The sequence below is a fragment of the Eurosta solidaginis genome, chromosome 5 (genome assembly GCF_040869045.1).
Source record: "Eurosta solidaginis isolate ZX-2024a chromosome 5, ASM4086904v1, whole genome shotgun sequence".
Classification (NCBI taxonomy): Eukaryota; Metazoa; Arthropoda; class Insecta; order Diptera; family Tephritidae; genus Eurosta; species Eurosta solidaginis.
The window spans coordinates 252,861,544-252,885,318 of record NC_090323.1 but is presented as its reverse complement, the minus strand read 5'-3'; the positions used below and the strand labels follow the sequence as shown (position 1 = coordinate 252,885,318).

General features: G+C 32.0%; 1 protein-coding gene across 3 annotated transcripts in view; it reads right to left on the bottom strand.

The window, feature by feature from the left end:
• LOC137234060 (protein rhomboid-like) overlaps positions 1 to 23,775 on the bottom strand; it is a 114,858-nt gene that overhangs the window by 26,128 nt on the left and 64,955 nt on the right. For 2 of the 3 annotated variants that reach the window (XM_067757733.1, XM_067757735.1), the window contains exon 1: positions 1,947 to 2,065. The exons of the other annotated variant lie outside the window; for it this stretch is intronic. The gene's annotated coding sequence lies outside the window, so the exon portion shown is untranslated. Of the gene's footprint in view, positions 1 to 1,946; positions 2,066 to 23,775 lie in introns of those variants that run through there. 3 annotated transcript variants of the gene reach the window in all.

The window sequence follows — 23,775 nt, the reverse complement described above, 5'->3', positions numbered from 1 at the left end:
GTTACTCTGTATGTTAGCATGAGCACAAAAAAATTCAATTTATGAACCGTAAAGTTTATCAAATTTGCCAGAATATATCGAGCCTGGGATTGGGGAAATGGGCGCAATCAAAGGACATCCACGCCCATTTTTTCGAAAATTTCGAAAAAGGAAAAATAACGATCATTCATTACCTATTACGGATGAAGTCATGAGACTTGGTGAGTGAATTGACTTTGTAAAGCTTGGGATTGAGGGAAATGTTTGTAATCGGACGATATCAACGCCATCTTTTTCGATATCGAAAATTTTTAAAACGAAAAATAGCGTTAGTTTATAACCGATAAAGTCATGAGACTTGGTGAGTGAATTGACTTTGTAAAGCTTTAGAATGGGAAAGGAGCGTGATCGGATGATATTCATGCCAAATTTTTCATAATAGAAAATTTCGAAAAATTTAAGTAATTCGATAGTTCAGGGATTAAGGGAGGAAACACAGTATACTTTTGAGCTATAAAAAAAACTGTTTAACAAAAGCACCTGATACTGATAGTTGTGAAATTTTTTGGAAACCACGCTTACTCTTCATACCAAATTTAGTACACCCATACATATTTGTGTTGCAAAAAGAAGTAATCAGATTATTACCACGCCCACTTTTTCGATATCGAAATTTAGTAAAATGGAAAAAATTTGGTAGCTCTTTAATTATAACGAAAAAGTATTAAAACTTGGTGAGTTAATTTTGGTTATGATACAATTTCGGAATACAAATTCGGAAAATTTTGAAAAATGGGTTTTGCATCGCTTACATTTAAAATTTTTGAAAGATGTTTTTAAGAAAAATGTTACATGAATTTTGTAACTAAAACTATTGCATCTCAAAAATGTTGTCGAAAAATCTCAAAATTCTAGAAAATTTTGAAATTTTTTTTGTTTGACTTTTCAATTTTTTTTGAGTTTTCAGCTATGTAGCTCAATTAATTACAACAAAGTACACGTTATAGGTCTTTCGAAATTCGTATTGATTTTTGGCAATTTTTTTTCGAAGGGCGTATCACATTCTCTTCCATCATATTCTCTCTAAACAAACCATAATATGGAACAAAATATAAACACCATTCGGAGAAAAATTGTCAAAAATCAATGCGAGTTCTGAAAAACATATAACTTCTACTTTGTTGGACTAAAATCAATTGTGCTGCAAAACTGCTTAAAAAAATTCAGAAAACTCTAAATAAAAGGTTCGATATTTTGTTCATTTTCCACCAACTTTCAAATTTTTTCAAAAACGTTTTTGAGATCGGTTAAGTTCAGTTTCTAAATTTATTTAAAAAAAAAGAATCAGGATTTAGTTTACGAATTTTGATGAAAGTTGCCACTGCTTTTTACGTGCTCGCTGCTGTATCCTCGTACCGTAAAACGATATTTGCATATTCAGTAACATATAAGCTTTCATATGAACTAAGGTTTTTAGTTTAATTTTATCGTGTGACTGTACACCGCTTGGTATATAATTTTCTAGTTCTTACGAACTTATACTACCCAAATTGTTTTTATTGCTGTTTTAGCTTCTATAACACAGTTTGTTGTCACATTCACTACTACAACTCCAAGTCAAATTTCAAGTCCAACAACCTTAATCTACTCAATTTACTTCATTTATATGAGTTTTAAGCGGGGATTATCCTTATTGCTTTTAAATGTATGAAAACATTTATTTGAAGCAATTTTTAATTTTATAACTTATTTAATAATTTGGGAAAAATTTAAACAACGTGACATCAGGAGGGACAAGGCGGTTTCGATTATACTTTGTAAATCTCTTCAAAGCCTTTTCTCCCGGGAGTGGGATTTGAACCCCAACTCCTACGATGGTTGAAGTGTTACAAACGCATTCAGCCACGTCATGCCTTAGTTGTTGTAACTTCATTTACTTTTTTAAACTTTTTTATTTTTATATTTACCACTGACGTCTGTGACCTATTGGATGAGAGGAAGCACTGCTACAACAACAACAACCTGCACACGTTCCACAAAATTAAACGAAATTTAAACGTATATTTCCACTTATTTTTCAATAAATATTTATGTACATATGTATTTAAGTTTATGGTGCACCAAAGCCGAAGATCGAGGTCCTGCGCTAACAACCAAATATTTTCGACTGAAAAATTTGCGCTGCAGTCACCTGAAAATTTTACAGTTCACTTTACCTGGCAGCACACTGAAAACCTTGCCAATAAACGGACGGATGTGCATATGTATAAAAATATGTGTAGCAATAAAAATAGTCCATAACTCTTTTTGCTTGTTTATTTTGGTTTTTAGTTGTTTTGGTGTACTGGCTTTTAACATATTTACGAAATCATTAAATTTTTAACATACACGAATCGATTTAATTTAATTTGTACATAAGACTGAACGGAGTTAGGGTTAGTAGTTCTGTAGTGCAAAAATGAAATTTTTTTTATATTCATAAATTACTTGAAATTGTTTATTATAAAAAAAATATATATAAAGGTGTCCTTGTGGACTTGACTCGCTTTTAGTAGCGACAGAGTGGATTCCTGGTTCGGATAATATCTACTAAAACCAAAGATTTTTTCGAAAACAATATATCCTAACGCCGGTCTCCTCAATTCAATGGAAAAAGTTGATGAAATTGGGAACCTGCCCAAAACTTAAAATGAGTCGGAATTTAAAAAAAATAATTTTTATTGGAAACTTGCGGAAAAATTTTCTACTTTCCTAAGAACCGAATACTTTTTAAGAACGCGGAACTTTTCGGATCCGGGCACACTTTCATAACCGCGTCCTTTTTTAAAACCAAATACTTCTTCGGATCCGAGTACTTTTTTAGAACCAGTTACTTTTACAAATCAGGTACTTTTTTAGAACCGGGTACTTTTCCAGAGCCGGGTGCGTTCTTTAGAGCAGAGTAATTTTTATTACCGGGTACTTGCACCGAATACTTTTTTAGAACCGGATACTTTATTGGATCCGGATACTTTTTAGAACCAAGTACTATTTCAGAACATGGTATTTTAAAGAACCGCGTACTTTTTTTAAACAGGGTAATTTTTGGATCTGAGTAATTTCTCAGAGAGGGGGTACTTTTTTCAGCCGAATAAATTTTTTATAACCGGTCACTTTTTCAAACCGGGTACTTTTAAGAGCCGAGCTAGCAACTCGGCCAAAGAACGCACTTGAAGTTATGGGATACTTACTAGTAATAGACCATATACGTGATGATAATATGTGTCAACATCATTTACTACTATGTTGAGTAACTAGAGACGGGAAGAGAGTATTCACATATACTATGACGGGACATTTATACCGAAATTCGTTCAAAGAGAGGAAGAAACGATTTACAAAGGATATATAGGAACTAAATAGAGATGTGAAATTAGAAGTCGAGTGGTGGAGATAGAAAACGAGGGAAAGAACCGAATACTTTTTTAGAACGGGGTAAATTCCATTACCGGATACTTTTTGTAAAAACGAGTACCTACATTTTTGAAACTGGACACTGTTTTGGATCCGGGTACTTCCTCAGAACCGAGCACTGTTTCAGGACATGGAACATTTTAAGAACCGGGCATGTTTTAGAACCGGTTTTCCGAATCCGGGTACTTTTTCAGAAGCGGGTACTTTTTAGAACCGGACACTTTTATAGCTCATATTAAATAAGGATTGCATACGTCTTATAGCTCATATTAAAAAAGGGTTGCATAAGGTATTGTCACAAAGCGTTACGGCAAATATATATGAGAGTTTGGTGGTAAAAACGGCATTTATATAAGGCTGAATAAAAGCGAAACTTATAAATACATACGTAAATGTTCAGTAAAAGAAAAAAGGGTAGTAAAAAGGGAACTTAACGATTCATACAAGTAAACAGGGACTATCGTTTTATTCTATAAAATGAGAAAATAACAAATCATTCAATTAAAGGCGAACACATCATCACATTCAGTATGGAGGAGAACGCGTGTTTAGCAACTAATAAGAAGACTTTGTCGAATTTTGAAATGGATGGAATTCTATTGCTGTTATTGGACTATTTTGGTATTGTTTCGTAAATGTTTCGGTATGGCTTCAGGAAAACTTCAAGACTATTTTAAGGAGATTTTCGAAACTTTTCGGCGAAATTTATGGGCAATTCCAGGATAACTTCTGGATTATTTTAGATACCACCTTGGGCCAAGGTCATGATAATATCGAGACTATTTCACTACTATAGTAGAGTAAGTAGTATCTCTATCCGCATTTTTTATTACACTACAAACAATTGTGGAATATTTTGCTGGGTATTTTTATAATAAACTAGCAGACACGGCAGACGTTGTTCTGCCCTAAATTTGGCCTATCTGCATAAATTTTAATAAGCTTTTTCCGTCTAACTCTGCCCTATCCTTCTACGCTTTTTCCTAATCTTTTTATTCACTCTTCCCTCCGTCTTTTTCGCTTCATCTCCATCTTCGTCTCATTCTATCTCTTTCTCGGTCTCCTTCTCTCTTTTCTCTTCTCTCAAGTTTTTCTCCTTTTTCTTCATCTCTTATTGCCAGTCCCAGACATATATACCACCCGTATTTTGTTCCAGTCCCACTCCGAGTCTCAGTCTCAGTCGCAGTCCTAGTCCAAATCCCAGTCACAGTCCGTCTCTGGTATACTTCCCGGAAAAAAGCATCGTAAATACTAATATAGGCAAATTTATATACGAAATTTCAGGCAAATCGAATTGGACGTATGTAAATAGGTATGTGGGTATTATTAATTCTTGTCTTTATTTCGGATTCGCATGCATATTTATCAGTTTTGCCAGGTTGATGCGCCTAAATCGAATATAACAATGAACTTTAGAGCTCTCATTAACAGCTTTCATTTGATATCCATAATACGCACACATTCTAGGCTTATATCTCGAGACCGCAGTCACCCAGCGGTGTAAAACTTACTCTGTACTAAAGCACTCATCAACAGCTTCAATTTCATACCCACAATGTAAAAACATTGTCTAGGGGTACCCGGGTCCACGTTTTGGCCTATATCTCGAGACCCTAGTCACCCAGGGGTATGAAAATTATCCTGTACTATAGCACCTATCAACAGTTTTCATTTGATATCCATATTGTATAAACACATTCTAGGGGTACCCTGGTCCACGTTTTGGGCTATATCTCGAGACCCTAGCCTTCCAGTTGTATGAAAATTATCCTGTACTATAGCAATCATCAACAGCTTTCATTTGATATCCATGTTGTATAAACACATTCTAGGGGTACCCGGGTCCATGTTGTGGGCTATATCTCGAGACTCTAGTCACCCAGGGCTATGAAAATTATCCTGTACTATAGCACTCATCAACAGCTTTCATTTGATATCCATATTATATAAACACATTCTAGGGGTACCCGGGTCCACGTTTTGGGCTATATCTCGAGACCCTAGCCTCCCAGTTGTATGAAAATTATCCTGTACTATAGCAATCATCAACAGCTTTCATTTGATATCCATGTTGTATAAACACATTTCAGGGGTACCCGGGTCCATGTTGTGGGCTATATCTCGAGACCCTAGTCACCCAGGGGTATGAAAATTATCCTGTACTATAGCACTCATCAACAGCTTTCATTTGATATCCATATTATATAAACACATTCTAGGGGTACCCGGGTCCACGTTTTGGGCTATATCTCGAGACCCTAGCCTCGCAGTTGTATGAAAATTATCCTGTACTATAGCAATCATCAACAGCTTTCATTTGATATCCATGTTGTATAAACACATTCTAGGGGTACCCGGGTCCATATTGTGGTCTATATCTCGAGACCTTAGTCACCCAGGGGTATGAAAATTATCCTGTACTATAGCACTCATCAATAGCTTTCATTTGATATCCATATTATATAAACACATTCTAGGGGTACCCGGGTCCACGTTTTGGGCTATATCTCGAAACCCTAGCCTTCCAGTTGTATGAAAATTATCCTGTACTATAGCAATCATCAACAGCTTTCATTTGATATCCATGTTGTATAAACACATTCTAGGTGTACCCGGGTCCATGTTGTGGGCTATATCTCGAGACCCTAGTCACCCAGGGCTATGAAAATTATCCTGTACTATAGCACTCATCAACAGTTTTCATTTGATGTCCATATTGTATAAACACATTCTAGAGGTACCCTGGTCCACGTTTTGGGCTATATCTCGAGACCCTATCCTCCCAGTTGTATGAAAATTATCCTATACTATAGCACTCATCAACAGCTTTCATTTGATATCCATATTGTATAGACACATTCTAGGGGTACTCGGGTCCACGTTTTGGGCTATATCTCGAGACCCTGGCCTCCCAGTTGTATGAAAATTATCCTATACTATAGCACTCATCAACAGCTTTCATTTGATATCCATATTATATAAACACATTCTAGGGGTACCCGGGTCCACGTTTTGGGCTATATCTCGAGACCCTAGTCACCCAGGGGTATGAAAATTATCCTGTACTATAGCACTCATCAACAGTTTTCATTTGATGTCCATATTGTATAAACACATTCTAGAGGTACCCTGGTCCACGTTTTGGGCTATATCTCGAGACCCTAGCCTCCCAGTTGTATGAAAATTATCCTATACTATAGCACTCATCAACAGCTTTCATTTGATATCCATATTGTATAAACACATTCTAGGGGTACTCGGGTCCACGTTTTGGGCTATATCTCGAGACCCTGGCCTCCCAGTTGTATGAAAATTATCCTGTACTATAGCACTCATCAACAGCTTTCATTTCATATCCATATTGTATAAACACATTTCAGGGGTACCCGGGTTCACGTTTTGATATCAAGACCCTAGGCTCATAGCGAAAAAAAAGGTAGACGTTGGCCGATTCTCAGACCTACCCAATATGCTCACAAAATTTCATGAGAATCGGTTCAGCCGTTTCGGAGGAGTTAAGCCTCTAAAACCGTGACAGAAGGATTTTATATATTAGATAAATAAATAAAAAAATAAAAAAAATTTAAGGCGCGATAACCTCCGAAGAGATTTTATGCCGAGCTTTTCTTCCAATTTGCGTCGTGCTCCTTTTCAATTTTTCCTACAAATTGGCGGGACGGGACCTACTTGTTTTATGCCGACTCCGAACGGCATCTGCGAGGCAGATGAGTTTTCACTGAGAGCTTTTCATTGCAGAAATACACTGGGAGTGCTTGCCAAACACTGCCGAAGGGGCTAGCCCGCTTATAAAAATTTTCTTCTTCGAATAAACTTCTTTCTAAAATGTTGATGTTGCTTTGTCCGGCGTATGAACCCAGGGCATTCGGTTTGGTATATACTTTCTATATATTCGTATTAATAGTTTAGCAACCAGCAACGCTTTTCCTTTTCTTTCGCATTTGCCTAAGTTTTCTTGGTCAACAGATAACAGCATCTTATAATGATATTTCTTATTTAAAATATGTTCAACTAAGTAGGCTTTTTTTCGCTTTAGATTTCAATTTCAATTTTCCAGCAAAAAATTAACTATGGTTATAAGCTGCTTAAATCATGAATTAATGTATAGATAAGTGCAATGTATTATTTTATTTATTTATGTATGTATTTAGAGTTGCCTGGAAAAAAGACGACATAACGCAGCTGCATCACGCTGGAACCCGCTTTGAAAAAATCCAAATTTTTTTTGTGATTTCTATAACTACAAACGATGCAATTGATTGTAGTGAAATTCATTTTTTTGTAGTTCTTATAGTTACTCCCGAAAATATAATACATTGTGCGGAAACCAAGCAATTTAAGCAAATTTGGTTTTTTTCTTTTTGAAATACGTCTTAAATCGTTTGTAGTTTTTTCATACGAAAAATAAATTTTTTTTTGGTCCACAGGTTTCGGAGATATCGCTAACGCATCTCAAAAAAACCAAGAACGCAGCAATTTGGAAGCACTAAAAGTACTTTTCCTATAACTACAAACGATGAAATTGATTGTAGTGAAATTCATTTTTTTGTAGTTTTTATAGTTACTCCGAAAATATAATACATTGTGCGGAAACCAAGCAATTTAAGGAAATTTGGGTTTTTTCTTTTTGAAATACGTTTTAAATCGTTTGTAGTTTTTCATACGAAAAAAAATTTTTTTTTTTGGTCGACAGGTTTCGGAGATATCGCTAACGCATCTCAAAAAAACAAAGAACGCAGCAATTTGGAAGCACTAAAAGTACTTTTCCTATAACTACAAACGATGAAATTGATTGTAGTGAAATTCATTTTTTTTTAATTTTTATAGTTACTCCGAAAGTATAATACATTGTGCGGAAACCAAGCAATTTAAGGAAATTTGGGTTTTTTCTTTTTGAAATACGTTTTAAATCGTTTGTAGTTTTTCATACGAAAAAAAATTTTTTTTTTGGTCGACAGGTTTCGGAGATATCGCTAACGCATCTCAAAAAAACAAAGAACGCAGCAATTTGGAAGCACTAAAAGTACTTTTCCTATAACTACAAACGATGAAATTGATTGTAGTCAAATTCATTTTTTTGTAGTTTTTTATACTTACTCCGAAAATATAATACATTGTGCGGAAACCAAGCAATTTAAGGAAATTTGGGTTTTTTCTTTTTGAAATACGTTTTAAATCGTTTGTAGTTTTTCATACGAAAAAAAAATTTTTTTTTTGGTCGACAGGTTTCGGAGATATCGCTAACGCATCTCAAAAAAAACAAAGAACGCAGCAATTGGGAAGCACTAAAAGTACTTTTCCTATAACTACAAACGATGAAATTGATTGTAGTGAAATTCATTTTTTTGTAGTTTTTATAGTTACTCCGAAAATATAATACATTGTGCGGAAACCAAGCAATTTAAGGAAATTTGGGTTTTTTCTTTTTGAAATACGTTTTAAATCGTTTGTAGTTTTTCATACGAAAAAAAATTTTTTTTTTGGTCGACAGGTTTCGGAGATATCGCTAACGCATCTCAAAAAAACAAAGAACGCAGCAATTTGGAAGCACTAAAAGTACTTTTCCTATAACTACAAACGATGAAATTGATTGTAGTGAAATTCATTTTTTTGTAGTTTTTATAGTTACTCCGAAAATAAAATACATTGTGCGGAAACCAAGCAATTTAAGGAAATTTGGGTTTTTCTTTTCGAAATACGTTTTAAATCGTTTGTAGTTTTTCATACGAAAAAAAATTTTTTTTTTGGTCGACAGGTTTCGGAGATATCGCTAACGCATCTCAAAAAAACAAAGAACGCAGCAATTTGGAAGCACTAAAAGTACTTTTCCTATAACTACAAACGATGAAAATGATTGTAGTGAAATTCATTTTTTTGTAGTTTTTATAGTTACTCCGAAAATATAATACATTGTGCGGAAACCAAGCAATTTAAGGAAATTTGGGTTTTCTCTTTTTGAAATACGTTTTAAATCGTTTGTAGTTTTTCATACGAAAAAAAATTTTTTTTTTGGTCGACAGGTTTCGGAGATATCGCTAACGCATCTCAAAAAAACAAAGAACGCAGCAATTTGGAAGCACTAAAAGTACTTTTCCTATAACTACAAACGATGAAATTGATTGTAGTGAAATTCATTTTTTTGTAGTTCTTATAGTTACTCCGAAAATATAATACATTGTGCGGAAACCAAGCAATTTAAGCAAATTTGGGTTTTTTCTTTCTGAAATACGTTTTAAATCGTTTGTAGTTTTTCATAGGAAAAAACATTTTTTTTTTGGTCCATACGTTTCGGAGATATCGCTAACGCATCTCAAAAAAACCAAGAACGCAGCAATTTGGAAGCACTAAAAGTACTTTTCCTATAACTACAAACGATGAAATTGATTCTAGTGAAATTCATTTTTTTGTAGTTCTTATAGTTACTCCGAAAATATAATACATTGTGCGGAAACCAAGCAATTTAAGTAAATTTGGTTTTTTTGTTTTTGAAATACGTTTTAAATCGTTTGTAGTTTTTTTTTTGGTCCACAGGTTTCGGAGATATCGCTAACGCATCTCAAAAAAACCAAGAACGCAGCAATTTGGAAGCACTAAAAGTACTTTTCCTATAACTACAAACGATGAAATTGATTGTAGTGAAATTCATTTTTTTGTAGTTTTTATAGTTACTCCGAAAATATATTACATATATATTATATCTCCGAAACCTGTGGACCAAAAAAAAAAATTTTTTTTTCGTATGAAAAACTACAAACGATTTAAAACGTATTTCAAAAACAAAAAAAACCAAATTTACTTAAATTGCTTGGTTTCCGCACAATGTATTATATTTTCGGAGTAACTATAAGAACTACAAAAAAATGAATTTCACTACAATCAATTTCATCGTTTGTAGTTATAGGAAAAGTACTTTTAGTGCTTCCAAATTGCTGCGTTCTTGGTTTTTTTGAGATGCGTTAGCGATATCTCCGAAACCTATGGACCAAAAAAAAAATTGTTTTTTCCTATGAAAAACTACAAACGATTTAAAACGTATTTCAAAAACAAAAAAAACAAATTTACTTAAATTGCTTGGTTTCCGCACAATGTATTATATTTTCGGAGTAACTATAAGAACTACAAAAAAATTAATTTCACTACAATCAATTTCATCGTTTGTAGTTATAGGAAAAGTACTTTTAGTGCTTCCAAATTGCTGCGTTCTTGGTTTTTTTGAGATGCGTTAGCGATATCTCCGAAACCTATTGACCAAAAAAAAAATTTTTTTTCCTATGAAAAACTACAAACGATTTAAAACGTATTTCAAAAACAAAAAAACCAAATTTCCTTAAATTGCTTGGTTTCCGCACAATGTATTGTATTTTCGGAGTAACTATAAAAACTACAAAAAAATGAATTTCACTACAATCAATTTCATGGTTTGTAGTTATAGGAAAAGTACTTTTAGTGCTTCCAAATTGTTGCGTTCTTGGTTTTTTTGAGATGCGTTAGCGATATCTCCGAAACCTGTGGACCAAAAAAAAATTTATTTTTCGTATGAAAAACTACAAACGATTTAAAACGTATTTCAAAAAGAAAAAAACCAAATTTGCTTAAATTGCTTGGTTTCCGCACAATGTATTATATTTTCGTAGTAACTATAAGAACTACAAAAAAATGAATTTCACTACGATCAATTTCGTCGTTTGTAGTTATAGGAAAAGTACTTTTAGTGCTTCCAAATTGCTGCGTTCTTGGTTTTTTTGAGATGCGTTAGCGATATCTCCGAAACCTGTGGACCAAAAAAAAAATTTTTTTCCTATGAAAAACTACAAACGATCTAAAACGTATTTCAGAAAGAAAAAACCCAAATTTGCTTAAATTGCTTGGTTTCCGCACAATGTATTATATTTTCGGAGTAACTATAAGAACTACAAAAAAATGAATTTCACTACAATCAATTTCGTCGTTTGTAGTTATAGGAAAAGTACTTTTAGTGTTTCCAAATTGCTGCGTTCTTGGTTTTTTGGAGATGCGTTAGCGATATCTCCGAAACCTGTGGACCAAAAAAAAATTTTTTTTCGTATGAAAAACTACAAACGATTTAAAACGTATTTCAAAAACAAAAAAACCAAATTTACTTAAATTCCTTGGTTTCCGCACAATGTATTATATTTTCGGAGTAACTATAAGAACTACAAAAAAATGAATTTCACTACAATGAATTTCATCGTTTGTAGTTATAGGAAAAGTACTTTTAGTGCTTCGAAATTGCTGCGTTCTTGGTTTTTTTGAGATGCGTTAGCGATATCTCCGAAACCTGTGGACCAAAAAAAAATTTTTTTTCGTATGAAAAACTACAAACGATTTAAAACGTATTTCAAAAACAAAAAAAACAAATTTACTTAAATTGCTTGGTTTCTGCACAATGTATTATATTTTCGGAGTAACTATAAGAACTACAAAAAAATGAATTTCACTACAATCAATTTCATCGTTTGTAGTTATAGGAAAAGTACTTTTAGTGCTTCCAAATTGCTGCGTTCTTGGTTTTTTTGAGATGCGTTAGCGATATCTCCGAAACCTGTGGACCAAAAAAAAAATTTTTTTCCTATGAAAAACTACAAACGATCTAAAACGTATTTCAGAAAGAAAAAACCCAAATTTGCTTAAATTGCTTGGTTTCCGCACAATGTATTATATTTTCGGAGTAACTATAAGAACTACAAAAAAATGAATTTCACTACAATCAATTTCATCGTTTGTAGTTATAGGAAAAGTACTTTTAGTGTTTCCAAATTGCTGCGTTCTTGGTTTTTTGGAGATGCGTTAGCGATATCTCCGAAACCTGTGGACCAAAAAAAAATTTATTTTTCGTATGAAAAACTACAAACGATTTAAAACGTATTTCAAAAAGAAAAAAACCAAATTTGCTTAAATTGCTTGGTTTCCGCACAATGTATTATATTTTCGGAGTAACTATAAGAACTACAAAAAAATGAATTTGACTACAATCAATTTCATCGTTTGTAGTTATAGGAAAAGTACTTTTAGTGCTTCCAAATTGCTGCGTTCTTGGTTTTTTTGAGATGCGTTAGCGATATCTCCGAAACCTGTGGACCAAAAAAAAAAAATTTTTTTCGTATGAAAAACTACAAACGATTTAAAACGTATTTCAAAAACAAAAAACACCAAATTTACTTAAATTGCTTGGTTTCCGCACAATGTATTATATTTTCGGAGTAACTATAAAAACTACAAAAAAATGAATTTCACTACAATCAATTTCATCGTTTGTAGTTATAGGAAAAGTACTTTTAGTGCTTCCAAATTGCTGCGTTCTTGGTTTTTTTGAGATGCGTTAGCGATATCTCCGAAACCTGTGGACCAAAAAAAAAATTTTTTTCGTATGAAAAACTACAAACGATTTAAAAAGTATTTCAAAAACAAAAAGACCAAATTTACTTAAATTGCTTGGTTTCCGCACAATTTATTTTATTTTCGGAGTAACTATAAGAACTACAAAAAAATGAATTTCACTACAATCAATTTCGTCGTTTGTAGTTATAGGAAAAGTACTTTTAGTGCTTCCAAATTGCTGCGTTCTTGGTTTTTTTGAGATGCGTTGGCGATATCTCCGAAACGTATGGACCAAAAAAAATTTTGTTTTCCTATGAAAAACTACAAACGATTTAAAACGTATTTCAGAAAGAAAAAACCCAAATTTGCTTAAATTGCTTGGTTTCCGCACAATGTATTATATTTTCGGAGTAACTATAAGAACTACAAAAAAATGAATTTCACTACAATCAATTTCATCGTTTGTAGTTATAGGAAAAGTACTTTTAGTGCTTCCAAATTGCTGCGTTCTTGGTTTTTTTGAGATGCGTTAGCGATATCTCCGAAACCTGTGGACCAAAAAAAAAATTTTTTTTCGTATGAAAAACTACAAACGATTTAAAACGTATTTCAAAAACAAAAAAACCAAATTTACTTAAATTGCTTGGTTTCCGCACAATGTATTATATTTTCGGAGTAACTATAAGAACTACAAAAAAATGAATTTCACTACAATCAATTTCATCGTTTGTAGTTATAGGAAAAATATTTTTAGTGCTTCCAAATTGCTGCATTCTTGGTTTTTTTGAGATGCGTTAGCGATATCTCCGAAACCTATGGACCAAAAAAAAAATTTTTTTTCCTATGAAAAACTACAAACGATTTAAAACGTATTTCAAAAACAAAAAAACCAAATTTACTTAAATTGCTTGGTTTCCGCACAATGTATTATATTTTCGGAGTAACTATAAGAACTACAAAAAAATTAATTTCACTACAATCAATTTCATCGTTTGTAGTTATAGGAAAAGTACTTTTAGTGCTTCCAAATTGCTGCGTTCTTGGTTTTTTTGAGATGCGTTAGCGATATCTCCGAAACCTGTCGACCAAAAAAAAAATTTTTTTTCGTATGAAAAACTACAAACGATTAAAAACGTATTTCAAAAAGAAAAAACCCAAATTTCCTTAAATTGCTTGGTTTCCGCACAATGCATTATATTTTCGGAGTAACTATAAAAACTACAAAAAAATGAATTTCACTACAATCAATTTCATCGTTTGTAGTTATAGGAAAAGTACTTTTAGTGCTTCTAAATTGCTGCGTTTTGGTTTTTTTGAGATACGTTAGCGATATCTCCGAAACCTGTGGACCAAAAAAAAATTTATTTTTCGTATGAAAAACTACAAACGATTTAAAACGTATTTCAAAAAGAAAAAAACCAAATTTGCTTAAATTGCTTGGTTTCCGCACAATGTATTATATTTTCGGAGTAACTATAAGAACTACAAAAAAATGAATTTCACTACAATCAATTTCATCGTTTGTAGTTATAGGAAAAGTACTTTTAGTGCTTCCAAATTGCTGCGTTCTTGGTTTTTTTGAGATGCGTTAGCGATATCTCCGAAACCTGTGGACCAAAAAAAAATTTTTTTTCGTATGAAAAACTACAAACGATTTAAAACGTATTTCAAAAACAAAAAAACCAAATTTACTTAAATTGCTTGGTTTCCGCACAATGTATTATATTTTCGGAGTAACTATAAAAACTACAAAAAAATGAATTTCACTACAATCAATTTCATCGTTTGTAGTTATAGGAAAAGTACTTTTAGTGCTTCCAAATTGCTGCGTTCTTGGTTTTTTTGAGATGGGTTAGCGATATCTCCGAAACCTGTGGACCAAAAAAAAAATTTTTTTTCGTATGAAAAACTACAAACGATTTAAAACGTATTTCAAAAACAAAAAAACCAAATTTACTTAAATTGCTTGGTTTCCGCACAATGTATTATATTTTCGGAGTAACTATAAGAACTACAAAAAAATGAATTTCACTACAATCAATTTCATCGTTTGTAGTTATAGGAAAAGTACTTTTAGTGCTTCCAAATTGCTGCGTTCTTGGTTTTTTTGAGATGCGTTAGCGATATCTCCGAAACGTATGGACCAAAAAAAAAAATGTTTTTCCTATGAAAAACTACAAACGATTTAAAACGTATTTCAAAAACAAAAAAACCAAATTTACTTAAATTGCTTGGTTTCCGCACAATGTATTATATTTTCGGAGTAACTATAAGAACTACAAAAAAATGAATTTCACTACAATCAATTTCATCGTTTGTAGTTATAGGAAAAGTACTTTTAGTGCTTCCAAATTGCTGCGTTCTTGGTTTTTTTGAGATGCGTTAGCGATATCTCCGAAACCTGTGGACCAAAAAAAAAAAATGTTTTTCGTATGAAAAACTACAAACCATTTAAAACGTATTTCAAAAACAAAAAAACCAAATTTACTTAAATTGCTTTGTTTCCGCACAATGTATTATATTTTTTGAGTAACTATAAGAACTACAAAAAAATGAATTTCACTACAATCAATTTCATCGTTTGTAGTTATAGGAAAAGTACTTCTAGTGCTTCCAAATTGCTGCGTTCTTGTTTTTTTTGAGATGCGTTAGCGATATCTCCGAAACCTGTGGACCAAAAAAAAAAATTTTTTTCGTGTGAAAAACTACAAACGATTTAAAACGTATTTCAAAAAGAAAAAAGAAACTAATTTACTTAAATTGCTTGGTTTCCGCAGAATGTATTATATTTTCGGAGTAACTATAAAAACTACAAAAAAATTAATTTCACTACAATTAATTTCATCATTTGTAGTTTGATAAGCCAAGTCAAAGAGCACTTGACTAGCATCAATTCCACCCTTAAATACGTATGTGCATATGTACACAGAAGCCTGTGCCTGTCGATCAGCTTTTGAGCATTGTATCATTGAATATATATGTATGAAAATATGAACCAAATTAGAAATGTACATACATACATATTCAATAATACTCCAAAGTAAAGGCAGATATAAAAAAATACTTTGGTCGCTTTGATGCTGTGGCAGCGTCTTGAGATAAGAAGAAAAAAACTTGCCGCTTGCTACGTTCTAAAGCGACCAAAGACTTTATGTAAATCCGCGTATACAGGCATATATATATGCATATGAATGCTCGTAGCAATTAGCCAACGAAATAAAATAGGCACGAGCCAAATTATGTGTCGTCGGTGGTTAAAAGTGTTGCCGTTTGCAGCTTTAATCAACTGACAGCTAAAAGGCGAATTTATTATTAATACTAAAATAAAGGAATTTATTGCTCTTTTGCGACATAATGTTATTTTTTTTGGCAAAATTACTTTAATTCATTTCGCCCCTCCCATTTATTACTTTTTATCTATGAAAATAGTGTAAAATTCTTACTTTGTACTGACATGTGATAAACAATATACAATATGACGTCACAGTGCGAATTCGGGCCAGAAACGGGTAAAACTCGACTTTTATGTATTAACTGCAACACAGCTGCTGAAAACTTGGTTGTTCGACTGCGCGAACAATTTTTCGACAGAATAAGATCAGGTTTTTCAAATAGCAAATTAAAATTTCCATAAGCTCTGCCAACTCGGCAATTCGGCATATTGGAAATTTATTTGCAAAAATGTATATGAACAATGCATGAAAATTTTTAGATTATATTGCTAATACGTTACTGGGCATTTATTGGGCAATATACTCGCATCTTTATTTGCATTTTTTACTACCATATTATTACTTCGATTAGGGATTGGTATTATTTCATAGGAAAAGTGCCTAGTTATGGAAGTAGTTATGCGCGTTATAATGAAAGCCCTCAATATGCATCGAAGTTGGTATTTATAAAATCACAAACATTTTTCTTTTGACGATTTTATCAAATGCCATATTGCCAAATTGCATCACCAATTTGGACAACTTAAGAAGAAGCATTATGAATGAAAAAGAGGAAGCTAGTTTTCAGGATTTTGTGATTTACATTTGAACATACATATGTATGTATGTACACATGCTTGTGCGTAAGAATAATTTTTGTTGGAAGTGGTTGGTTGAATAGAAGTTTGTTTTTTTTTTTTGAACATGTGAATGTACAAACATACATATGTTCGTTTATGCTTGGATATATTGGTATCAATGAGGTGGGTGTGAAGTGGAGTGAAGTGGGGTGTTGGTTGATCTTTAGTTTAAGAATATACATATGTATGTGTTTGCATATATATCTAAGTTTGTTTATACGCTACGATCGTCATAGCAGATACATTACCATGTTCATACACTTCTTAGCTTACATATAAGCATACATACATATGTATGTACGTACATTTGCTTGAGCGTAAGAATAATTTTTGTTAGAATGGGTATGCTGAAATGAAGTTTGTTTTATTTTTGAACATATGAATTGTAAGCAACAATATTTACTTGCACATTCAAAAACTTTAATATGCTTGTAATTTAAATCGAGAGAATTATTCAAAGAACCCATTTGCTGTGCAAAAATCATTGTTTGGAATACCCAACCGGGTGTATTCGAATTTCCCAATTTTGCAACGTATTATATTTTCGTAGTAACTATAAGAACTACAAAAAAATGAATTTCACTACAATCAATTTCATCGTTTGTTGTTATAGGAAAAGTACTTTTAGTGCTTCCAAATTGCTGCGTTCTTTGTTTTTTTGAGATGCGTTAGCGATATCTCCGAAACCTGTGGACCAAAAAAAAATTTTTTTTCGTATGAAAAACTACAAACGATTTAAAACGTATTTCAAAAACAAAAAACCCAAATTTACTTAAATTGCTTGGTTTCCGCACAATGTATTATATTTTCGGAGTAACTATAAGAACTACAAAAAAATGAATTTCACTACAATCAATTTCATCGTTTGTAGTTATAGGAAAAGTACTTTTAGTGCTTCCAAATTGTTGCGTTCTTGGTTTTTTTGAGATGCGTTAGCGATATCTCCGAAACCTGTGGACCAAAAAAAAAAATGTTTTTCGTATGAAAAACTACAAACGATTTAAAACGTATTTCAAAAACAAAAAAACCAAATTTACTTAAATTGCTTGGTTTCCGCACAATGTATTATATTTTCTGAGTAACTATAAGAACTACAAAAAAATGAATTTCACTACAATCAATTTCATCGTTTGTAGTTATAGGAAAAGTACTTTTAGTGCTTCCAAATTGCTGCGTTCTTGTTTTTTTTGAGATGCGTTAGCGATATCTCCGAAACCTGTGGACCAAAAAAAAATTTTTTTTCGTATGAAAAACTACAAACGATTTAAAACGTATTTCAAAAAGAAAGAAAAAAACCAAATTTGCTTAAATTGCTTGGTTTCCGCACAATGTATTATATTTTCGGAGTAACTATAAAAACTACAAAAAAATTTATTTCACTACAATTAATTTCATCATTTGTAGTTTGATAAGCCAAGTCAAAGAGCACTTGACTAGCATCAATTCCACCCTTAAATACGTATGTGCATATGTACACAGAAGCCTGTGCCTGTCGATCAGCTTTTGAGCATTGTATCATTGAATATATATGTATGAAAATATGAACCAAATTAGAAATGTACATACATACATATTCAATAATACTCCAAAGTAAAGGCAGATATAAATAAATACTTTGGTCGCTTTGATGCTGTGGCAGCGTCTTGAGATAAGAAGAAAAAAACTTGCCGCTTGCTACGTTCTAAAGCGACCAAAGACTTTATGTAAATCCGCGTATACAGACATATATATATGCATATGAATGCTCGTAGCAATTAGCCAACGAAATAAAATAGGCACGAGCCAAATTATGTGTCGTCGGTGGTTAAAAGTGTTGCCGTTTGCAGCTTTAATCAACTGACAGCTAAAAGGCGAATTTATTATTAATACTAAAATAAAGGAATTTATTGCTCTTTTGCGACATAATGTTATTTTTTTTGGCAAAATTACTTTAATTCATTTCGCCCCTCCCATTTATTACTTTTTATCTATGAAAATAGTGTAAAATTCTTACTTTGTACTGACATGTGATAAACAAGTCAGCATATACAATATGACGTCACAGTGCGAATTCGGGCCAGAAACGGGTAAAACTCGACTTTTATGTATTAACTGCAACACAGCTGCTGAAAACTTGGTTGTTCGACTGCGCGAACAATTTTTCGACAGAATAAGATCAGGTTTTTCAAATAGCAAATTAAAATTTCCATAAGCTCTGCCAACTCGGCAATTCGGCATATTGGAAAATTATTTGCAAAAATGTATATGAACAATGCATGAAAATTTTTAGATTATATTGCTAATACGTTACTGGGCATTTATTGGGCAATATACTCGCATCTTTATTTGCATTTTTTACTACCATATTATTACTTCGATTAGGGATTGGTATTATTTCATAGGAAAAGTGCCTAGTTTTGGAAGTAGTTATGCGCGTTATAATGAAAGCCCTCAATATGCATCGAAGTTGGTATTTATAAAATCACAAACATTTTTCTTTTGACGATTTTATCAAATGCCATATTGCCAAATTGCATCACCAATTTGGACAACTTAAGAAGAAGCATTATGAATGAAAAAGAGGAAGCTAGTTTTCAGGATTTTGTGATTTACATTTGAACATACATATGTATGTATGTACACATGCTTGTGCGTAAGAATAATTTTTGTTGGAAGTGGTTGGTTGAATAGAAGTTTTTTTTTTTTTTTTTGAACATGTGAATGTACAAACATACATATGTTCGCTTATGCTTGGATATATTGGTATCAATGAGGTGGGTGTAAAGTGGAGTGAAGTGGGGTGTTGGTTGATCTTTAGTTTAAGAATATACATATGTATGTGTTTGCATATATATCTAAGTTTGTTTATACGCTACGATCGTCATAGCAGATACATTACCATGTTCATACACTTCTTAGCTTACATATAAGCATACATACATATGTATGTACGTACATTTGCTTGAGCGTAAGAATAATTTTTGTTAGAAGGGGTATGCTGAAATGAAGTTTGTTTTATTTTTGAACATATGAATTGTAAGCAACAATATTTACTTGCACATTCAAAAACTTTAATATGCTTGTAATTTAAATCGAGAGAATTATTCAAAGAACCCATTTGCTGTGCAAAAATCATTGTTTGGAATACCCAACCGGGTGTATTCGGGTTTCCCAATTTTGCAATGTATTATATTTTCGTAGTAACTATAAGAACTACAAAAAAATGAATTTCACTACAATCAATTTCATCGTTTGTAGTTATAGGAAAAGTACTTTTAGTGCTTCCAAATTGCTGCGTTCTTGGTTTTTCTGAGATGCGTTAGCGATATCTCCGAAACCTGTGGACCAAAAAAAAAAATTTTTTTCGTATGAAAAACTACAAACGATTTAAAACCTTTTTTTAAAAAACAAAAAAACCAAATTTACTTAAATTGCTTGGTTTCCGCACAATGTATTATATTTTCGGAGTAACTATAAGAACTACAAAAAAATGAATTTCACTACAATCAATTTCATCGTTTGTAGTTATAGGAAAAGTAATTTTAGTGCTTCCAAATTGCTGCGTTCTTGGTTTTTTTGAGATGCGTTAGCGATATCTCCGAAACCTGTGGACCAAAAAAAAATTTATTTTTCGTATGAAAAACTACAAACGATTTAAAACGTATTTCAGAAAGAAAAAAACCAAATTTGCTTAAATTGCTTGGTTTCCGCACAATGTATTATATTTTCGGAGTAACTATAAGAACTACAAAAAAATGAATTTCACTACAATCAATTTCATCGTTTGTAGTTATAGGAAAAGTACTTTTAGTGCTTCCAAATTGCTGCGTTCTTGGTTTTTTTGAGATGCGTTAGCGATATCTCCGAAACCTATGGACCAAAAAAAAAATTTTTTTTCGTATGAAAAACTACAAACGATTTAAAACGTATTTCAAAAACAAAAAAATCAAATTTACTTAAATTGCTTGGTTTCCGCACAATGTATTATATTTTCGGAGTAACTATAAGAACTACAAAAAAATTAATTTCACTACAATCAATTTCATCGTTTGTAGTTATAGGAAAAGTACTTTTAGTGCTTCCAAATTGCTGCGTTCTTGGTTTTTTTGATATGCGTTAGCGATATCTCCGAAACCTGTCGACAAAAAAAAAAATTTTTTTTCGTATGAAAAACTACAAACGATTTAAAACGTATTTCAAAAAGAAAAAACCCAAATTTCCTTAAATTGCTTGGTTTCCGCACAATGTATTATATTTTCGGAGTAACTATAAAAACTATAAAAAAATGAATTTCACTACAATCAATTTCATCGTTTGTAGTTATAGGAAGAGTACTTTTAGTGCTTCCAAATTGCTGCGATCTTGGTTTTTTTGAGATGCGTTAGCGATATCTCCGAAACCTGTCGACAAAAAAAAAAATTTTTTTTCGTATGAAAAACTACAAACGATTTAAAACGTATTTCAAAAAGAAAAAACCCAAATTTCCTTAAATTGCTTGGTTTCCGCACAATGTATTATATTTTCGGAGTAACTATAAAAACTACAAAAAAATGAATTTCACTACAATCAATTTCATCGTTTGTAGTTATAGGAAAAGTACTTTTAGTGCTTCCAAATTGCTGCGTTCTTGGTTTTTCTGAGATGCGTTAGCGATATCTCCGAAACCTGTGGACCAAAAAAAAAATTTTTTTTCGTATGAAAAACTACAAACGATTTAAAACGTATTTCAAAAACAAAAAAACCAAATTTACTTAAATTGCTTGGTTTCCGCACAATGTATTATATTTTCGGAGTAACTATAAGAACTACAAAAAAATGAATTTCACTACAATCAATTTCATCGTTTGTAGTTATAGGAAAAGTACTTTTAGTGCTTCCAAATTGCTTCGTTCTTGGTTTTTTTGAGATGCGTTAGCGATATCTCCGAAACCTGTGGACCAAAAAAAAATTTATTTTTCGTATGAAAAACTACAAACGATTTAAAACGTATTTCAAAAAGAAAAAAACCAAATTTGCTTAAATTGCTTGGTTTCCGCACAATGTATTATATTTTCGGAGTAACTATAAGAACTACAAAAAAATTAATTTCACTACAATCAATTTCATCGTTTGTAGTTATAGGAAAAGTACTTTTAGTGCTTCCAAAGTGCTGCGTTCTTGGTTTTTCTGAGATGCGTTAGCGATATCTCCGAAACCTGTGGACCAAAAAAAAAAAATTTTTTTTCGTATGAAAAACTACAAACGATTTAAAACGTATTTCAAAAACAAAAAAACCAAATTTACTTAAATTGCTTGGTTTCCGCACAATGTATTATATTTTCGGAGTAACTATAAAAACTACAAAAAAATGAATTTCACTACAATCAATTTCATCGTTTGTAGTTATAGGAAAAGTACTTTTAGTGCTTCCAAATTGCTGCGTTCTTGGTTTTTTTGAGATGCGTTAGCGATATCTCCGAAACCTGTGGACCAAAAAAACAATTTTTTTTCGTATGAAAAACTACAAACGATTTAAAACGTATTTCAAAAACAAAAAAACCAAATTTACTTAAATTGCTTGGTTTCCGCACAATGTATTATATTTTCGGAGTAACTATAAGAACTACAAAAAAATGAATTTCACTACAATCAATTTCATCGTTTGTAGTTATAGGAAAAGTACTTTTAGTGCTTCCAAATTGCTGCGTTCTTGGTTTTTTTGAGATCCGTTAGCGATATCTCCGAAACCTGTGGACCAAAAAAAAATTTATGGTTCGTATGAAAATCAATTTCATCGTTTGTAGTTATAGGAAAAGTACTTTTAGTGCTTCCAAATTGCTGCGTTCTTGGTTTTTTTGAGATGCGTTAGCGATATCTCCGAAACCTGTGGACCAAAAAAACAATTTTTTTTCGTATGAAAAACTACAAACGATTTAAAACGTATTTCAAAAACAAAAAAACCAAATTTACTTAAATTGCTTGGTTTCCGCACAATGTATTATATTTTCGGAGTAACTATAAGAACTACAAAAAAATGAATTTCACTACAATCAATTTCATCGTTTGTAGTTATAGGAAAAGTACTTTTAGTGCTTCCAAATTGCTGCGTTCTTGGTTTTTTTGAGATGCGTTAGCGATATCTCCGAAACCTGTGGACCAAAAAAAAATTTATGGTTCGTATGAAAAACTACAAACGATTTAAAACGTATTTCAAAAAGCAAAAACCAAATTTGCTTAAATTGCTTGGTTTCCGCACAATGTATTATATTTTCGGAGTAACTATAAGAACTACAAAAAAATGAATTTCACTACAATCAATTTCATCGTTTGTAGTTATAGCAAAAGTACTTTTAGTGCTTCCAAATTGCTGCGTTCTTGGTTTTTTTGAGATGCGTTAGCGATATCTCCGAAACCTGTGGACCAAAAAAAAAATTTGTTTTCCTATGAAAAACTACAAACGATTTAAAACGTATTTCAAAAACAAAAAAACCAAATTTACTTAAATTGCTTGGTTTCCGCACAATGTATTATATTTTCGGAGTAACTATAAGAACTACAAAAAAATGAACTTCACTACAATCAATTTCATCGTTTGTAGTTATAGAAAAAGTACTTTTAGTGTTTCCAAATTGCTGCGTTCTTGGTTTTTTTGAGATGCGTTAGCGATATCTCCGAAACGTATGGACCAAAAAAAAAATTGTTTTTTCCTATGAAAAACTACAAACGATTTAAAACATATTTCAGAAAGAAAAAACCCAAATTTGCTTAAATTGCTTGGTTTCCGCACAATGTACTATATTTTCGGAGTAACTATAAGAACTACAAAAAAATGAATTTCACTACAATCAATTTCATCGTTTGTAGTTATAGGAAAAGTACTTTTAGTGCTTCCAAATTGTTGCGTTCTTGGTTTTTTTGAGATGCGTTAGCGATATCTCCGAAACCTGTGGACCAAA